The following is a 20,002-nucleotide window of genomic DNA, read 5'->3' as shown; positions in this document are numbered from 1 at the left end:
ACATCATAGACAATGATGCATATGCATATTCACAACAAACTTTTAAAAAATAAATAAGCATACATTTCTTTAGCTTGTCAACTAGATCTAAGAAACTTGGTCCTAGGTTGTGGTGCCTCTTAGCCCCCTGCCTTGTGAGCGCAGGAACCAGACACCACTTCATGAACCAAGGCCTTCTTTCATGTTTGAAATCATAATACTACACTACATAAAGCATCCCAAACCAATTTCAACATACAGTGTACAAAGGACCAATAAATACATTAAAAAAGAAAGAGAACATCACATACAATGATGCATATGCATATTCACAACAAAAACTTTTAAAAAATAAATAAGCATACATTTCTTCAGGTTGTCAACTAGATCTAAGAAACTTGGTCCTAGGTCGTGGTGCCTCTTAGACCCCTGCCTTGTGAGCGCAAGAACCAGACACCACTTCCTGAACCAAGCCCTTCTTTCATGTTTGAAATCATAATACTACACTACATAAAGCATCCCAAACCAATTTCAACTTACATTATACAAAGGACCAATAAATACTCGCACACTCGCACATTGAATTCAACCTAAGGTCTTTGAATTCATTAGAGTGTGGGTATGTCTATGCCTCGAATCGACCCAAGGTCGATTTTGTTGTGTGTATGCATGTTTCTTTGAACAAAGACATGTTATCGACCTAAGGTCGATTTGAATTCTCTTACAACATAGATGTGTACATTCGTAAATTGAAACTTGGTCGATTTGCAAGTTTGAGATTTCAAAATTTGAAGTATGAATTTGAAACTTAAAATTTTCATTTTCAAATTTGAATTTAGAACTTTAATTTTATAGTTCGAAATGCTTAGTAAAAGAGTATGGAGGCATGACAGAGTCTGAGATGGTCAAGAAACTTGTTTGTTTTGCATGTGATGGTGCTTCAATCTTGCAAGGTTGTTGGAATGGTGTCTCTATACAAATAGAAACAAAATATGCTCCTTACTGTGTTGGGATACATTCTATGGCTCATCGCACAAATCTAGCTTACAAAGTTGTCTCCACATTTCCATTAGTACAATGAATCAAGACTTTGGTTAAAAAAAGCTACTCTTACTTTTTCAAGAGTCCAAAAAGATACAATCAATTTAGAGTTATTGCAGAAGTAGTAGGTACAAAAGGGAGGAAGATTTTGAAGAATGTGGATACTAGATGGATATCTTTGGTTCAGCCAGTGAAAAGATTATGGGATGAATACAAGACTTTGGTCTATTTAATGCATATGGAGGCAAAAGAAGAGGTTGAAAAGGCAGATATTTTGTATCATGAACTAACCAACATAGATTCAATATTGGGATTGTGTGGAATTATTCCATTTTTAGACAAAATGAATATGTTGAATAACATGTCTCAATCGAAGGATATTTATATCAATGAATATGTCAAGGCAATAAAACTCAGTAATTTGAGTATAACAATAGCATATGATAAAAGTCAAGCTCCAGTTTTCAAGACGAGAAATTGTTTAAAGATTGAAAAATTTTAATAGACCTAGATGGGGATTCTTCTCTTTTAACATGTGACCAGGAAGGATAAGTTTGCCTTTGTGCAAACAATCAGGTTTTCAAGATGATGAGAGAAAACAAATGACACAAAAGACTACAATACATTAAAAAAGAGGCTTTTTTAAAGAAAGTACAAACAGTGAAAAATGCCCATAGCGAAGTTGCAAGTGCAATAGTAGATGAGATCAAAAGTAGGTTTTCACGAAATGACCTAATGGAAGCATTTACCATCATATTTTCACATTTTTGGGTCAATGGATCTTATGAAAGTATCAAAGCAGTCTAAAGAATCATTTGGATGCTCTCAAAAAACACTTTGGATGGGACATTTGTTAGATATCAATGCTCCACTCTCATGTAACTATGCGGGAACCAGCTAACTCTACTTGTAAGCCCCCCATATGAGGAGAAGGCATTTGAGTAGCTCGGTTATTCGGTAGGTCCTGGTTTGAACACCAGATGGGGGCCATGTGTGGCCTGATGGCTGGACAGAGTTGGCACACTGCCAACTAGGCTACATGCAAGTGCGGGAAGGCATCCCATGGCTGACTGCATTGAGGGTAGACGGAGCATTTCCCAAGGCAGCCCACTCTCGGGTTGCGGGGCCCGTTTGGAGTCCCAGATGATCCCGGATGGCTATGGGCTGAACGGTGTCTGTAGGTCAATTGCTCTATTTTGCGCACCGGTTCTATCGTGTGGTCGGTGGCCTATTTTGGGACCAACCCTTAGTCGACTGTTTTGGGCGGACTGGGTCGGTCACCCAATTCAGTCCAACTGACTACGACTAGTGGCTATATAAGAGCAAGCTCGTGAAGCCCATTTCATCACTGGCTATAGCAACCCTGATACCTTAGCATCTAGCCTTCGTCCTCTACTATTTCCAGCTCGCCATCGAAGCTTCTTTCACAAGAGCACATGGTTGGGAGGCAGCACCATCTATTGTATCAGTTCTATAGTAATCAAATTTTTGATTCTCCATACTATCTGTTTTCTCTCTTGCGTACGAGATCCTGTTATCTATTGAGCATAGACGTTGTATTGTTTTCTTACATGGTATCAGAGCCTGGACTCTAGCAAGAAGATTTGGTAGTGTGTTTTTGTTTGTGAGCAGATTGTGAGAGATGGCCTAGCCCGCAAGACTACGAATCCCACCATTCGGCAAAAGCAAAAAGTTGGACGGCTCTAACTACCACTCTGGAAGTTGAAGATGAAGACCATCCTAAGCACATATGAGCTTTGGGACACTGCTACTGGGGTGAACGTGAGGCTGGTTGTGAGACCGGCGGATCCAGAGGCATGGATGGTCTTGAAAAATTAGTATGAGACCACGAATCAGATGCGGATTCAGAATCTAGAGACTCAACTCGCGAACGAGAAATTGTCTAAGTCTGAAGTGGCAGAGAAGTTCATCACCAAGGTGAAGAATCTGCACGATCAGATGTTTGCGATCGGCATCACCATCACCAGCAACAATCTAGCACGAAGGTCTACACAGATTCTCCCATCAAAGTACGACGGTCTTGTTATGGCGTTGAATACACAAAACAAAAATCCACCCCTCAACTTTGAGGATTTCAGCACGATGCTTCTAGAGGAGGAGATGCATTAAAAGACAAGGACTGGAGAAGATTTGGCTTTCTACGCTGGATCAAAGAAAGGTAAGGGTAAGGACTCTGGTAACCCATCTTCTTCTGATGATAAATCTAGAGCTCGTCGTTCACACGGCTATGGAAATATGGAGATGGAAGCTTTGGGTGGTTCCTACTACTTCATGATGCTGATCGACGACTATAGTAGAAGGATATGTATATACTTCCTAAAGACTAAAGACGAGGCTTTTAGTAAGTTCAAGGAATGACATGTAGTGGTCGAGAAAGAAACGGGAAAGAAGATGAAGAAATTGAGATCAGACAGAGGTGGAGAGTTCACATCAATTGAATTCGAGAGTTACTACAAAAGTCACAAGATCAAGAGGCAGAAATCCCCCGCCACATACATCATAGCAAAATGGAGTAGTAGAACGCAAGATGCGCATCATCTATGAAATGGGCAGGAGAATGATGAAAGGGAAAGATTTTGCCAAAGGCTTTCTAGGCTGAAGCATGTAACACTACAGTTTACATTCTGAATCGTAGCTACACGAAAGCTGTGAATGGGATGACTCCACTATAGGCCTTTTCTGGTACGAAACCTTCAGCTGCACATTTTAGAGTTTTTGGATGTGACTGTTTGTGCATGTCCCTGCTGATGCTAATAGGACCAAATGGGAACCGAAGAGTCAGAAGTGTATTTTCTTGGGCTATAGTGAAGAGGCGAAGGGTTACCATCTCTATAACCCTATTACCAAGAAGGTAATAGTAAGTTGCGATGTGGTCTTCTCAGAATGGCCGCATCAATTGAGGAGGATGCTTCCTTCCTAGACAACCAAGACATCCTTTAGTGGATGTTCTCTGTAATCTCAGATGCTCGTCTTCTCGGTTGTTCGGTACTTTTGGATGTGAAGAGGTTGTTATTTCATTCCCGCTATGATTATGTAAGTTGTGTCTAATCCACACAAGCTTGCCTCTTATCATATGTGCGTGGCTTATTCTCATTGTATTTTTGGTTGTTCGGTACTTTTGGCTACCCAGTTGTTCGGTACTTCTGGGATGTCCAATTGTTCATATTTCCGGTTGTTTGGTACTTTCGGCTTCCCAGTTGTTCAGTACTTTTTCATTCCCACTATGATTATGTCAGCTGTGTCTAATCCATACAAGCTTGTCTCTTGTCATACATGCATGGCTTATTTTGGTTGTATTTTCTGTTGTTCGATACTTCCGGCTGCCCAATTGTTTAGTACTTCTGGGATGCTCAATTGTTCGTATTTTTGGTTGTTCGGTACTTCTGGGATGCTCAATTGTTTGGTACTTTCGGATGTCCAGATGGCCATTGTGTTTCTAGATTATTGGTTCTTGATTTCCAGGATCATTATGGGCCATTCTATTGTGTTGCTATGGCTTTCTTACACTACGCAAGTGACATTTCAGCCCTGGCTTTATGGACATATCAAATCCGATACTTCAGGTGCCCGAATGCTCGTTGTGTTTTTGGATTATTGGTTCTTGATTTGCAGGAACTTTATGGGCCTTCCTATGTGTTGCTACAGCTTTCTTACACTACCCAAGAGACATTTCAGCCATGGCTTTGTGGACATCTCAAATCGCCCCTCCATACTCATCTTTGGAGTGACCGAAGCAATTTTCTCATACATTCATCCTTGGAACAATAGAAATGGACACTTGAATATTTGTTGTGTTCATATACACCGCATGAAATTGGTCATTTTATGTGGATTAATTGTGCAAAACATGAAGGCATGATCATAAACGTTTGAGGAGGTTTGACCAAAATGAACTTGGAGACAACAAGCTCTACTATTTAGATGAAGAGCTCAAACATCAAACTTGAAGATCTCAAGCCCTGATTATGCATCATCACTATGTCAAACAAGTTGATATTTCCAGGAAGATTTTTCTATTTTTCACACATACTTTGCACTGTATCATGCACCAAACATAGTGCCTATACTTTGCACTGTACTATGGACAAGTGCTTGTCTTATGTCCTTATCCTATCCACATGCAATTTGCACTGTATCATCTAGCATTACACTGTATCATTCAAAATTGGCATATGGCCATCCTTTGTATATATATTTTCACATAGATATATATAGTGGCTCGGGTTTTTCCCTTGTACTCCCCAAGGGTTTTTTCATCTGTGGCTAGAGGGCCTAGTTTGAGTGGGGGTGCTAGAGCTATATATAGCTTGCCCTAACTCAGCCTAGTCCTCAACTATATATATGCCTATGATCTATGAATAAGGCACTCAGCTTGGGAGCAACTCTTGTGTCAATGTCTCTCCTATTTCTCTCCTTCTCAACACAACTCTTGTGTCCTCTCTCCTCTTTCTCTTCCTCTTAACACAAGAGAGATACTTGTGCACACCAAACAAAATTGGATGCTCAAGAGCAAGAGATACTTCAACTCCACGTGCTTCATGATCAATTTCTAGGGCATACAAAAGCAGCTCAACAATTCAATAGTCTAAAGCTTGCATACACCTCCACATTTGCATGTGGAATCAAATCATGTTGACTGGCTTAGGTAGATGTTATCATAACTTAAGTTCATGTGTAGAGTAGATCATGTCCATAAGAGACTTGCATCTTCGAATAAGTGAACTCAAAGCTGACCCTTGTGCATGATACTTGGTATAAAACATGGTATTGTCTCCTACCATGCATACCATATGTGATTGGCATGATACTTTGTACACACATTAGGGTAGGTGACATGGAGGTGTGTGCAAAGTATTGTGTCCATCAAAGACTCGCACATTTAAATAAGCCACATCAAAGCACGTTTTCTGACTCTTGTGCATGATGGCATATGAAAAACATGATATAATGCATCCTTGACCATTCATACCATATTGGATGGGCATGATACTTTTCATGGTCCTCAAGGTGGGTGCAAATGAGATGCGTGAAAGTATCATCATGTCCATCAAAGACTGGCAGGTTCAATTCAACACACCTTGGGGTGCTCTAGATTCTACATGCTAGTGACTTCATATTAGTGTGGTCGGCTAGGCATATTTTGAATGTGGTGCTCCTCATTGGTGGTAGCCCCCATTAGTGTGGTCAGCTAGGTGTATGTTAAATGCAGTGCTCCTCATTGGTGGTAGCCCCCATCCTTAAAGAGATATTTTGTGAGCATGTTGACACCTACCCCACCATACACTATTGCAGGGTATTGGCCAAAGGTTGTATGCTCAAGCGGGATGGTTACATTTTTTATGTCATCCCTAGCATCAAATTTCACTAATATAGCCTTACACAGTGACCACATTTCCTTTCCACGTCATCTAGCCACCTAAGGAGAAAGACATGTAATTAACCATGTGTCGTTGCCACATCATACCTGGTGATAGTTCTTAATGTACACATCGTTTGCCACCTGCCACATCAATCCACATCACCTTGCTAGCTTATTTTTCCACCTCATACATGTTAACACATCATGAAAGACATGCCATCAAGGTGCTTCTGGCCACATCATTCCATGCAAGGCCCTACTTGCCACCTCATCTTGCCATGTCATATAAGGTGACATATCATGAGGGAGACACTCTTACAAGCAACTCAGTGATTGGAGAAGCTTGTTGGCAGTTGTTAATGATGCTGGAAAAAACCAACTATTCTCTACATGGTTATATATTTGCAGTGTTATCTTCTATCACTATGCATAGTGTCATTGCTGTTGTGACCAACTATTTAAGAGCTTCTGTGTCATGAGATTTTAGGCTTTAAGATTGAATGTGTGTTGCCATTGTTGAGTGGATCTTTGTAAGCCTTTGTGGCACATCATTTCATCTTGTATGCTGGGTCTTAGCATGGGAAGGTGACACAAAAAGCACTGTCTGGTATTCTATTTCTTTGTACTAGAGTTCTTTTGGCTTTCACAACTAAGAAGAGGAAAACTGTTTTCAACCTTCACCTTTGTGTGTATTCCCCCATTGTGTATGCGAGAAAGCCACAAGTGAGAGTCCTTCCTTCTCTCCCACTATCTTCACATGGTATCAGAGCCTAGTTCATGGTAAGGAGCTCAAGAAAGCAAACCAAGTTCACGGTGTCTTGGTAAGAGGACCAGTGTTGCTTTCCTTTTTCGAGTTTGGGAGCAAATCTCTGCAGGTAGCACAGCCAGAAAGTGCAAGAGTGCATTGTCTTAGATTGAGATGCCCTTCGCAATGTGGCGAGAAGGTGTGACTTTATTTTTCTGATTCGAGGCCATTTCGGGGCCCGTTTTAGAGACAGAAGTTCTCCACAAGCACTGAGAAAAAGGCCCTGTTTTTTGCTGTGCGGCCACTACTCTACAGGTCGGTGAAAAGGAAATTGCATCGTATGCCTGTGCGCAGAGATATTGGGAGTTACAGGATCATCCTTATTGCCTGTTCATGCAAAATTGTCACTAGGAAGTGACTGTGTGGTCAAATACCACTTTCATCAGTTTTGTGGATTTGCCCTTGTGAGGCAGAAGCTATGTTTTTTGCAGTGACAGAATATATTGCAGTGTTCTGTAATGGTGTCTGATTCTCTTTCACAGATTGTCATTAAAAAGATTGACAAGAATAACTTCCAAGCATGGAAGCTTAGAATGATGAATTTCCATGATGGGAAAAGGCTATTGGGAGTTCATTACAGGAAATGAAGAAGAACCAGTTCTTCCTAATGTTCCCAATCAATAGGAAATGCAAGAATTTAAAGGATGGATTTAGAGAGCCAGAAAAGTTATGTGTACTGGTTGTTTATCAGTATTTCAGATTCTATGATTATGCATATTCAGGATGCAAGTACGCCAAAGGAGGCATGGGATACTTTGGCAAAAATGTATAGCACAAATACGCAAGCCAGGAAAATGCAGCTCAAGCAGGAGTTGCACAATGTGCAGAGAGAAAATAAGAGCATCAATGACTACCACATGAAGGTGAAGAAAATTGCAGATGCACTTGCTTCCATTGGGTCACTAGTGGAAGATGATGATTTAGTTTCTATGACCTTGAATGGTCTAGGAAAGGATTATACATAGTTTTGGACATCCATTGCCGTCCGTGAAAAATTTCTTGATTTTGAGGAGTTGTTTGCTCTTCTAATTTCTAAAGAGCAGAGAAATGGTGGTGCATCTTCTTCAGAAGGAACTTCAAAAGAAACTATCTTCTACTCAAATGCTAGAAGAGGTAGAGGCAGAGGTAGAGTAGGCTGATCTGGAGGCCATGGTAGAAATCAGAATATGCAGCAAACTCAAGAAAACAAGTCCTATGGAGGAGGATGTGGTAAATCTAGAGGCAGGGGGAGCCAAAGAGGTTGTGGAGGATGGTAGAGAGGCCAAAATGTAAACAGTAATGTTGAATGCTACTACTGTGGTAAAATGGATCATATGGCTAAAGACTGCTATAAAAAGCAGAATGACATCATGAATGGAAAATTGCAGCAAGGGAATTATGCATCTTCTAGTAGACAGGGTGATGACAGAAATGAGCATCTGTTTATGGTGCAGCACATGACCAATTATGTGACAAGTGCAGAAGAAAGCAATGATGTGTGGTATGTTGACTCAGGTGTGTCAAACCACATGATAGGTCATGCATAATGGTTGTAGGATGCAAGGAAAATGGAAAGACCAGGATTTGTGGAGACTGGTGATGATACTGCACATCCTATTGTGCAGATTGGTAAAATTCCTTTGTCTATGCAGGATGGGAAAAAGAAATACCTGTATGATGTATTTCATGTCCCGAATATCACCAAGAACCTGGTTTCTATTGGTCAAATGGTTGAGCAAGACTTGCATGTCAGATTTAATCCTCATGGATGCTTTGTTGAGATATGAAAAGTAACGATCACTTGATAGCAAAAGGAAATAAGAAGGGCAGGATGTTTATGTTAGATGCGGACATGCCTGAATTGAGTGCAGCAATGTTTGCACATGGGACCGGTGTAGTTGCAGATATTGATATCTGGCATAAATGCATTGGTCATGTTAATGTACAGTGACTTAAATCAATGCAGGCCCAAAAATATTATTGCAGGATTGCCTAAATTCAAGGTTGCAAAAATGCATAAGGTATGTGAAGCCTACCAATTTGGAAAACAAGCAAGGAAACCATTTCCTAGACATGTTCAAGAGAGTAAGAAGCCATTGGAATTAATCCACTCTGATGTGTGGACTACTAAAGCTACATTTATTGGAGGCTATCATTATTTTGTCACTTTTATTGATGACTACAATAGACATCCATGATTGTGTTGAGACTTGGTTCTCACATGTTTGCCATTGGGGCTACACTTTTGGATCTTGCTTCCGTTGCAATGGGAGTTGGTAGCATGATTATGGCAGATTTTGGCAGTAGGGAAGTGGTTGTGGACATCAGGTCCTTATGCTTCCAGGAGCAGTATGCAGGTGATGCAGGTTGGGTAGACCAGCAGTGGTCTATTGTAAGGCATGTGCTTATGGTCACAGGTGGTACAGAGACATTTTCTATGCACAGTGACAGTTCAGGTACTATGGACTTAGCACAGGAGCACGTGGTGGTGAGAGTTCACTCTCCAAGTGAGATCTGGCATGAGATCTTGGTTGACATGCATCTACAACTTGTCATTTTCTATCTGGCAAACCTGATGTCTGCTAGTAGCTTATCCTCTATGCACTTTGCACATTGTAAAGTGCCGATAGGCATAGGATGACGGTCTGGTCATCTTGTTTTTCAGCCTATGGCTGATTGTATTATATGTATAATATACTCCCTTAAAGGCACACTGCCTTTAAGTGGGAGGTTGTTGGGGTAAGGGCAATGTGCCCACCCAATGTATAGTGCCCATGTATACTCATATATATATGATAGAGGAATAAGCTGGAGTAGCTTTTGCTCCACCACTTTGGGGGTCTCCTTACCCCTTTGTGCATGCTCTCCTCTCCCACATCCATAATAACAACATTGGCGTCCCTAGAGGACCAAGTATTTGGTACATGTTTTGGGGTATTCTACATGTTTCTATCCATGACTATCATCAAGTGTAACTATTCTTCTATCTCTCCATAATGTCTATCAACAATTCTTTCATTTTTACATTTTTCTACTTCAAATGAAAGTTTGCAAATCCTTTCATGCATAATAGTGGAAGTGATAATACAAGTGAATAAAAGCAAAATTCTAATGAAGGGTATAACTTATTTCTTTATTAACTTTGAAAATTTATTGCTCTTGGATGAATAGCTCGATAGCTATTGCCTCTATGAAAATTATCTACTAACTTGTAAAATGTGTGGGCTGCTATTCAACGAGGTGAATTGGGTTCTACCATTGTATTAGGTGAGTCTATTTGTCAATGTGAGAAGTCAAGTGTCGCTTGACTCCTTACATTATGCTAGAGATGCATAACTGTGGCATTGAAATGGTTGAGAGAAAGCAAGAGGGACTAGAGTCCTTAACTTCTCATGTGTCAACCATTCCCACTTGCTAACATGTACATATAGGCGCCTCCTTTTAATATGAAGAGGGGATTCCTTTCTAGCAATGTAGAAGTTGAGGTTTGTGTTGAGCTAAGCAAAGCTACGCAAAGGAGCACGCAAAGTCGCACAAAGACTTCAGAGGTATATGCTTTGAGAGAACATGGCCTATTCCTGCCTCTATTTGTTTTGCACATTCTAACAAAACTACATGGAGGACCTCTATTCTTGATACATTTTGCAATCATCTTTAGTACTTTATTCGTAGAAATTAAAGGCAACCTAGGATGTAAACCTTGAAATTGGACAAAGGTTTAGCCTGTCTATCGACAGGTCATGCTACTTGTGACTATAGTTGCATTGACGATAAAGATGTGAGTCAAAAAAATACTTAAGAGTTCAAAGACAAATACTTGTAACATTGAACCAAGCCCACAGACTCATGTACAATCCATTATAAAAGCTCATTCCATCACTATACCATCCAACAAACTCGTTCACTTGTTAAACATCATAACTTAAGCACTATGCTTAACAAATTCCAATGAATTAATGTACATCTCAAAATCTCATGTTCACTGCTTCCAAATTTTAAAACATAAAGACATGAGAAGAGACAAACTGTCCAGCAAAACAACCCTCTACATTTCTTTTTGAGCAAATGAAAGAAATCGTCTTCACACATTTTTAGATCTTTTTTGGATAATGTTTCTCACCATTAATGTATACATCACTTCATTGGGGTACACAAGGATGCTTTGAAAAGACATAGATTGCCATTGGGATTTGACTGCGTAGCACAAAGATTAAGCTTACAATTCCCAAATGAGGACACGAAAAATGCAACACAGTTTTTTGGGAAAGATTGAGACATTTGAATTTTTAAGGAAAGATTTGGATATCCCCTTCATCTTTAAGATGCAGAAAAAAAACCTGATGTCTCAACCTATAGACAAGTCGACATGTGGTAGCCCCCCTCCCTCTATGATTTCTGTACCAATGATTGGGATTTCCATAGTGAATTTGCCCCACACCGTGCCCAAGCTACTGCAGCCTCTCACTCCCCCCCTACCTCCACCTCCACCTCCCTGCCCACTCCCCACCTCCCTCTGCCTGACGCCCCTCCCTATGCCTCCACCTCCCTCCCCCCTCCCTCCACCTCCCCCTTCCCTCAGCCACCCTGCTCTCTCCTTCTCCACCCTCCCTCCCTCCCTCTGCCTACATCCTCCATGCCAAAGGGAACCCTACACCCTCAATCTCATCTCTCTGTGCTTTGCCACCCTGCTCCCTTTGCCTCGCCCTCTCTACCCTCGGCCACCCTCCCCCCGCCTCCACCTCAGCCAACATGCTACCTCTGCCTTGCCCCCACCAAAAATGCATATTGAAACACATTACAAATGATGACCAACCTGGAATCTTCGGGCGCCCCTCCCCTCATCGCCCTACCCCTCCCCTCATCGTGTTGCCTTGCATCTGGATCGCCTCCACTTGCCATGTCCGTCCAAGATGTTTGTCAACTATTTCCATCGAAAAATTGCAAATGCCACCTCAATCCTAGTTTTGGACTAATAAACTCCAGACATGTGTCAGCATCCCCTTGGTAATGACAATGGCTTATCATAGTCAATTACCTCGATCGTGGTAATTGATAGGGTAAAGCAACATACCATATAATACATACCTCGATAGCAGATTTTGATGTGACATCCATGCATGCGACAAATGTATGAACATACCACGATCAAGGTTTTTTTCATGCACGTATGCATGTGAGGCACACAAAACCATACCTCGATCGAGGTTTTCATGCAACACCTATGCATGTGAAGGATCCATGAAATGACCACGATCGAGGTTTTTTATGCCAACTCAGCATGCCAGTTCTATGACAAATCAATTTTTGAAAAAACCACGCAAGCATACCACGTAGGACTTGCCTTGCCAAATGCTAAGCATATGCCATGACTACATACCTCCTTTAAGGTACTTGGAATGCCAACACATTGCCATGGGCGCAAGATGTGTCATCCATGCATACCATGATCGAGGCATGAAATACCATGATCAAGGTATAAAAACCATGATTGAGGTATAAAATACCATGATCCAGGTATTTGGCTTGCTAGCACATGGCCACATGTGCATAGAGTATCCTGCCCAAATACCGCGATCGAGGTTTTTGGATGAGCATGTAGGCTGCCACACACCTCCAATAAGGTAGGCATGCTGGATGACACATAACCACGTTCAAGGTTTGTTTGTTGAGCTTTGATTTTTGCACAATACCACAATCGAGATTTTTTTCTCCTCCCAAACCTCCACTCATTAGCTCTTGAACCTCCACGTGTTGAAGTTCGATTGCATGCAATACCACAATGGAGGTACTCCAATCCTTTGTATTTGTGAGTTGGGCGTGTCACACTTTGCCTGGAGTGGTCAAAAAGTGGACACCCTTAGCTTGCTACCACCCACAATATAAATATCCATGAATCACTCAAATATCATTGCTTTACCGATGATGCACTAGCATGATGACCAATATCCTCTTTTGGTGGTGCCTCTTCATACATGTGCAAGTGGCACATGACAATATGGCACTGATGATGAACCCCTCACTTGCAATGCGTGCAAGGACAATGAAATCTCTCACAAAGCCAATCCACATTCCTGAGACGTAGCCCCCCATATGATGATTTGTTACTACTTACCCTCTCCAATTGAACACATTTAAAGCCCTCCCCCTAGTCAAGTCAAACACCCAAATCCCCCAAAAACCCCCAAACCCTTCTCTGGTACCCAAAACCCCTTAGCCCCTCCAAACCCTTGAACCTTGAAGACCCCCCAAACTCCCTCAAACCCCTTAAACCTGTCCAAATTCCCTAAACCCCCCCAACCCTAAACCCTAAACCCCCTTAAACCTCGAACAGGTTTAGGGTTTCTTTCTCCCTCTCCTCTAGTTTCCCTTCCTTTCTCTTGAGTTTCTCTCCTCCTTTCCTTTTTTATCTCAAGGAAAAAACAATACATGAAAGAGACGAGTATGAAAGCTCCACCTCTTGTTTTTCTCTCGTTTTTCTGCTTTGTCCTTGTTTGTAGGATTCTCACAACTTCCTCCTCCCGTACCATATCTATCCCATTGCTAAGACAAATGGAACAAGAGCAATTTCAGAGACTGAGGTCCTCCACCTACCTATTTGTTAAATTACATGGCGCAGCAGAATAGAAACTAAACAAAGAATAGAGAGTACACATCAAATTGGAGATGAAAAAAAATTTCCTTCAATACTGATGTAGTACAAATGATGGCTCTATCCACCCGTGTACTCCCACAGTGGAGCTTAGATGATGATCTAGATAGATCCTAGGTGAAGAGCTACTAGCTAGAAAATCTGATCTGATACAATGGACTAGGAAGGTCACCTCTTTATAGCTATGAGGGCGATAGTCTGATCAACGTAGTCGGTGGAACCGACCAGTCAACCTAGTCGGTGGAATTGACTAGTCGTCCATGGAATATTCATGGAATATTCCGTATACCGTCGCCTCGGTGGCTCTCGCCCCTGAACCCCTACTAGGGGGGCCAGCAAGAATAAGGGGCTCCCACACAATCAAGACAATGCGCCTTGTTATGCTACCAGCTTACCTACCCTGCCTAGCCCGTATGCTAGACTCACACATATCACCTTTCTACCATAACAGTCTCATTGATAGACCTCATTTGACATGCAAGTCATGATTTATCCAGTGTCCCAGGCTCACACATGGCTTCTCCTCATATGGGGGCCTTAAACTTGAGCACCTTGGACCACTGGTGGTTTCCAAGAAGGTGGGGCATTGAGCATATCTAACATTATCTACCATGCGGACCCTCCAAAAGCAAAGGATTCAAGACATTGTAGAAGTACCAATACAGGTGATAAGATTTTCACCACTGGGACAACTCTATAAGAAAATAAAACCCCTTCTATTGAACTCATGTCCTATCTTACGTATTATGTGGTGAACTCCTCGAGTTTGAGGCATTGCAAGAACAAGCCACACTGGATCAACAACAACATGCCCAGGTAGTAGAAACAAAGTAGGCATTGGAGCTATAGGTCCAATAATAGCATGCCCTAATAGAAAAACTTTATGCAGTTGCCAAACAAAGAGAGCAGCAAATTCAGAGACTATAGGCGGTGGACCTTTAGACAACATTGGCTTCTTCCCCTCCAACACGAGACCTCGATCAAATCAATGATAGGTTGCAAGAAGCATCATCCCATGCTTCTACCCTCTGTTTCACACCACACACGGTCCTCGACATGTACACTTATCTTTTTACACACACTCAAAGCCATACTACTCCCCCATAACATCAACTTTGATAATACACTCACACTACATGACCTCAATAAGGCCTTTCGCAAGTCTAGTGTAGAAGGACCTCAGGGGGTTCACCTCCAAAAAGTTTAGTGTACCATGTGCATTCAAAAGGAGGGGTATTTTAATCCCACTTTTGAGAAAAATTTAACATGGTTACACTGATAGGAAGGGTTCAAGTCAAAAGGTAATCCAATCAAGAAGAAGACACTTGGCACGATCTCAGTGTAAAAATATGGAGATAGAGGATGGAGACGGAGATCCACAAGCTAGATTCCCTACCCACCACTTAGATCTTACTTTGGGACAATAAGTCTTGGAAAAGACCTTGATGAAGACATGGAAAATGAAAGCAGAAGTGGCAGCTTGTCACATCCGACGGATCTTTGATCCTACAAAAAATGGATGGCTGTTGCGGCAGCACACATTTCAACATTTATACCTTATATTTTGTAGAGGAGGGACACGAAATTTTCATGTTTTTCCCTTGCATATTTGAATTTTTTAAAGAAAATCCATGCATGCTATACATGGACCTTGTCCCCCCATACTCTGAATTTTGGATGAGGGTAGTAACATATTACATATTGAGTTGGCGCCCTAGGATGTAGATACACTTATTGATGCAAAGGTATTTACTATGTGCTAGGAAATTTCATTATGTTGGAAGTGGACCTTTCTAATTAGAAATACCTAAGAATTATTAATTGTTTACATTTTGTAAATTTTATTTAAAAAAATCTCTACGCCAAAACTTTTGTATTAATAATTTTTCCACCATTGTGGTGAAAACACCCAACAACCATCATGTGGACATCAAGCTAGAAGGAATGGAGATCGAGTACCACTACTCTACACGTCTGTTTCATGCCCTGTTGATAACTGACGATTCATTCATTCTTTTGTATCCGATTCAAGTAATTCATTCATTTGGTCTGTAAATGGCTGCCCACGCTCCATGTGCTTGTAGGGGTTCATGGACTCTAGAGTTGTAAATAAAGGAGAGACAAACTGCATATACAATGGATCACCCCTGCTGGCAGCAGTTGCCGTATCAGCAATAACATTAACGACTAGGTTCACAAGTAAATTTTTGAAAATATCATAAGAGCATAATGCAACGATAATAGATCACATGTCACATGAGGGGTATTCCATAACCATATTTAATAGACCTTTCAAATTCTTGTAAATAAATGCATACCTCCTACAACTAAAGGAAAATTTACCAAAATTAAAAGAGATAAAAGAGCAAAATTGAAATCAACCATGGGAGCCATCACGAAAAATATTATTGAGGGGGATAGTCCATACTCTTAAATTTAGGAATGAGAATCAAGCAAATTAAACCATCAATAGTCTATAAGGAGGGTAATCTTCATCCTTGAAAGATTAACCACAATTAATTGAAGGGAACACTTGTAGAAAAAGCACTAGTGAAATTAAGAAAAGATGACTATCTAAAAAGTTTAAGAAGAAGAGGGAAATTAAACAATAAAGATGTTAGCTAACCACATGTTAACAATGAGAGCAAAGGAGAAGGAGGGGAGAGAGAGATAAGTGTAGGGAGAGAGCACGCTGCCGACAGCGTGCACGAGAGAGAGAGAGAGAGAGAGGGGGGGGGGAATCAAGAGAGAGGGAGAGGGAGAGAGAGAGAGAGACTAAGAGCAAGCGCGCTGCAGTGAGAGAGAGAGAGAGAGAGAGAGAGAGAGAGAAAGAGGGAGAGAGAGGGAGAGCAAAGGAGAGGGAGGAGAGAGAGAGAGAGAGAGAGAGAGAGAGAGCTGTAGGGAGAGAGTGCACTACCGCAGTCGCTCACGTGTCAAGGTATATACCTTATATTTTGTGGGAGGAGGGACACGAAATTTTCATATTTTTCCCTTGCATATTTGAATTTTTAAAAGAAAATCCATGCATGCTATATATGGACCTTGTCCCCCCATACTCTAGATGTTGGACGAGGGTAGTAACATATTACAGCAAAATTGAAACCAATCATGGGAGCCATCACAAAAAATATTATTGAAAGGAGTAGTCCACACCATTAAATTTAGGAATAAGAATTAAGCGATTTAAATTATCAACAGTCTCTAAGGAGGGTAATCCTCATCCTTGAAAGATTAACCATAATTACTTGACGGGAACACTTATAGAAAAAGCACTAGTACAATTAAGAAAAGATGACTAGGTTTAAAAAATTTTAAGAAGGAGAGGAAAATTAAACAATAAATGTTAGCTAAGCACATGTAAACAATGAGCATTAAAAGGAAAACACAAGGGAACCAAAATGCCAAGGGGTAAAGTCCAAGGCCATCCCTAGCTAACCTCACATTAACAGGTGCTATAATAATGACAATGAGGTAAACAAATGGTTAACTATGAGATTTATTAAAACAAACTCTTAACTAAGACAATTTATTTAATAAAAGACATCAATGATTAACTTAAAAGAAGAAAATAAGGATACAAAGAATTAATAAAAAATCCATTATATAAGTAGTAATTAAACTAAGTATGTAAGACAGCGAAAAGCCTAACTTATCAAGCAATTACTACAATAAATTGAATGGAAAAATAATTAAAAGGACAACATTAAAAGAAATTGAATTATATTAAAAATATCCAAATGGTTAACTCTGAAAATTTTAATTATAATTAATCATTTTACATTTAACCATAAGTTTTGCTACAAAGGCATCAAAGAAAATAAAAACCATAATTAAGAAAAGAACTTTAAGGGACATTAAATTTAGAAGAAAACTACAAAAAGCTAAAGGAAAAACAAATAGGTGAGCGGGGTCAACACCCTCTGTACAAATAACCTAAAAGTAATAAATAAGGAACTAACTTTCATTAACTTTTTAACATATAAATTATTGTAGTAGGTTATATACATAAAAAAAAGGTGCAAGAAGGCAAAAATGTCAAACTATTAAGAGAGTTTAAAGATTTAAAAGAAGGAAATAATCAACAAAAAATAGTCAACCCTATAGTTGACTACACAAAAGATTATTAAGAGGGAAGAAAACTTAAGAGCACAATTAAGAAACGGTCTTTAAAGAAGGGCACGTGTCGACAACGAGTAAAACTACGTCTCAACAAGCAACTTCAATGAAAAAGAGGAAACAAGACTAGTTCACACAACGGCAACGCGCAAGAGTCAAGAAGACGACGCCATGTAGATCGTCCACTCCATGAAGAGACACCCCGCCAAGCAAAAGAAGGCATTAAAAAGCAATAAGAGAGAAGCTGACGCTGCTAACTGTGCGACCTTGCACGGAAGCCTGACTCAAGCAACAACGTAGAAGAAGCACGTAGAAAGTGACCCGTCTTCAAGAACTAAAGGAGGCGACCTGCCATGACGAGCTAACAGTAACTGCCTTCCCGACCAGAGAGCAGCGAGGCGAGTAAGGTCCAGAGAAGGGCGAATGAGAGTTAAGCCACTTTTCAATTGAAGGAAAAAGCTAAGGCAAGCAAAGCTAAGAGGTACTGTGCAGAAGTCGAGAGGAGGGTTGGCGAGCTAAATACCAAGAAAAACTCAGTGAAAGCAAGTTCGAACGTGAGAAGGAGGCCAACCAGTCTAGCTTGCCCATCCCCAACACAGAAGTTAGAGAGGTCTTCTGGCAAGAGTTCGAGCTGCAACAAGGAACTATACCTTTGCTTGATGGCGGGCAAGAAGCAGCCGAAGCTAATTGTAATCTTATGCTAAAGCTGAGGGTAAGCACCAAAAGAGGCAAGGTGACCATGATAGCTGCCATGCAACGACGACGCCGAGCCAGAGGTGACTAAGACGTCGAACAAGGGTTGAAGATGGAATAGGAGTCGTAGAGCAAAAGATACAATCATCGTGGCACCGCGATGAGAAACCCATCATACCAAGCGACAGAGAAGGAGGGGGGGTCGAGAAGAACTGCCATGCAGTGAGAGTTTAGAGAGGCAATAGCATAAGGGGAAGGGAGAGTTCAGCACAAAAGGAGGCAACCCTTGGGAGCAAGTGGTAGCCAGGAAGTCGGACGATACTGACTAGCAAGGAGGCAATGAAGAGAACTAAGAAGGAAAGGCCAAGGAGTGCTAGTAGTATAGAAAGGAAGAGCCGTGAGAGGTCGCCAAGCTACTGATCAGTAAGATCACGAGAAGCCAGTCTTGTGCAGTAGAGTCGACGTGGTGGCCAAATAAAGAAAAACGCCAATTAAACAGTTAAGGCCAAGTAAAGAGAGCGAGGACGTGGGTCAATGCTTTGAAGGGATAGGCTTAGAGAATATCCTATAGTTGTATAGAGAAATCCCTATGTTTAAGTAAAGATGAGTAAGCCAACAAAGGGGACGTTATGAAGGTATAAAAGGAACCAAGTATGTAGATAGCCTAGAGATAATAGAAAATCATATAACATCATCTCTTAATTATCCACCAAATGTAAACACATGTTCCTAAGGCAAGAACTCTTAACACGGGAAAAGAAGGGAAATTTTTTGTTTGGGTTTATTACACAATAATGGGGATTTTTTATTAAAAATAAAAGGGAAATTTTATTAAGAACGTATTTGCAAACTTATATATATATATATATATCATAAGAGTGATGGGAAAGGGAGGAGGGGAATAATACCATATTATTTTTTCAACAATATTTCCAACTGGGCAAGTTTATGAGTGTTATAATTCCAGGGCATACATGATTATAGAGAGAAAGGGGATGAGTATCCTTGTTAACAAATTGAATCCTAACAAGGGGGTTATTATGTGCATGTGTAAGTGTGTCGGGGGGGATTCTGAGCATGTGTGTGAAAATGATCAAAAAATTATTAAGCAAGATTAATGTGTGTGTGTGTGTGTGTGTGTGTGGCCCACCCCCAACCTAGAGGGTAAGACCACATGCTGGGGAGTAAGCCCACCATGTGGACTTACTCCCCACCCAAGAAATTGATACAAGAGAAATTACAAGACATTTCCTAGTATAATAGAAGTGTTTTGTAGGAGATGACGAAGTAAGTGTCATAAGTGGGCTTGATAGAAAAGGGTATCCGAAGTGTACTTTCATCTAATCTCTGCGCATCAGAT

The sequence above is a fragment of the Dipteris shenzhenensis genome, chromosome 1, assembly GCF_047967505.1.
Source record: "Dipteris shenzhenensis isolate YYH24624 ecotype China chromosome 1, Dip_SZ_1.0, whole genome shotgun sequence".
Taxonomy (NCBI): Eukaryota; Viridiplantae; Streptophyta; class Polypodiopsida; order Gleicheniales; family Dipteridaceae; genus Dipteris; species Dipteris shenzhenensis.
The sequence above is the reverse complement of the archived record's forward strand: the minus strand, read 5'-3'. Positions refer to the sequence as shown.